Genomic DNA, 1,457 nt, shown 5'->3' on the forward strand with positions numbered 1-1,457 from the left:
CCCACCCCCAGGGACCCCAAAAAACCTCAAGATTCCCTCAAGTCCCCCCATGGGCCCCCCCCCAAAACCTCAAGGACACCCAAACCCACCCCAGGGACCACCAAAAACCTCAAGGACCTCCCAACGCCCCCCCAGGGACTCCCCAAAGCCACAAGGACCCCCAAACCCACCCCAGGGACCCCAAAAAACCTCAAGAACCCCCAAACTGACCACCAAGGACCCCTCCAAAGCCTTAAGCACCCCCCAAACCCACCCCCAGGGACTCCCCAAACCCTCAAGAATCCCTCAAGGCCCCCATGCCCCCCCTCCCAAACCTCAAGGACCCCCAAACCCACCCCAGGGACCCCCAAAAACCTCAAGAACCCCCAAACTGACCACCAAGAACCCCCCCCAATCCCCAAGGACCCCCAAACCCCCCCCCAGGGACCCCAAAAAACCTCAAGGACCCCCAAACCGACCCCCAAGGACCCCCCCAAAGCCTTAAGGACCCCCCAACGCCCCCCAAAAAACCTCAAGGCCCCCCCAAAAATCCCCCCTTACCCGCGTCGGGGTCGAGCAGGGGGTTGTCCATGGTGGGCACGAAGCCCTCGGGGGGGTCGTACCCCCGGCACACCACGAACGCCTCTGCAAGGGAGGAGCAATTAAGGAGTTAATTAACAGACAGATTAAAGAGATTAATTAATATACAGATACAAACAGGCCTGTTTAATATCGCTATCCTTGTCTAATATCTGTATCGATTTTTAATACATTTATTCACATTTAATACCTTTACGCATGTTTAATATCTTTATCAATTTTTAATATCTTCACCAATTTTTAATATCTTTATCAATTTTTAATATCTCTATCGATTTTTAATATCTTTACCCATGTTTAACATCTTTATCGATGTTCAATATCTTTATTCATGTTTAATATCTTTACCTGTGTTTAATATCTTTATCGATGTTTAATATCTTTATCCATTTTTAATACCTTTATACATGATTAAAATCTTTATCCATGTTTAACATCTTTATCGATGTTTCACGTCTTTATCCATGTTTAATGTTTTTATCCATGTTTAATATCTCTATAGATGTTCAATATCTTTATCAATTTTTAATACCTTTATTTATCTTTAACACCTTTATGTTTAATATCTTTGGGCTTAATATCTTTATCAATTTTAGTATCTTTATCAATTTTTAATATCTTTATCCATGTTTAATATCTTTATCTTGTCCCCAAACAGTCCCGACAGGTCCCAAAAAGCCCCAGGGGTCCCCCAAACCCAGACGGGTCCCCCAAACCCAGGAGGTCCCCAAACCCAGATGGGTTCCCCAAACCCAGGGGGACCCCAAAAAGCCCCAGGGGGACCCCAAAAAGCCCTGGAGGGTCCCCAAAAATCCCCCGTGGGGGGTCTGACCGATGCTGGAGTTGCGGCTGCTGCGGGGTTTGGCGCAGGTCACCTC

The 1,457-nt window shown here is 47.2% G+C and overlaps 1 long non-coding RNA gene across 1 annotated transcript in view; it reads right to left on the minus strand.

The window, feature by feature from the left end:
* The window catches only part of LOC113979778, a 1,618-nt gene extending 164 nt beyond the window's left edge, over positions 1-1,454 (minus strand). Inside the window, exons 1-2 of the long non-coding RNA XR_003537972.1 lie at positions 1,412-1,454; positions 541-624 (exon numbers count right to left, since the gene is read on the minus strand). This is a non-coding gene — a long non-coding RNA (uncharacterized LOC113979778). The remainder of the gene's footprint in view (positions 1-540; positions 625-1,411) is intronic.
* Positions 1,455-1,457: the final 3 nt, after the last annotated feature.

The sequence above is a fragment of the Neopelma chrysocephalum genome, unplaced genomic scaffold (genome assembly GCF_003984885.1).
Source record: "Neopelma chrysocephalum unplaced genomic scaffold, ASM398488v2 Primary Assembly neopelma1_88905, whole genome shotgun sequence".
Taxonomy (NCBI): Eukaryota; Metazoa; Chordata; class Aves; order Passeriformes; family Pipridae; genus Neopelma; species Neopelma chrysocephalum.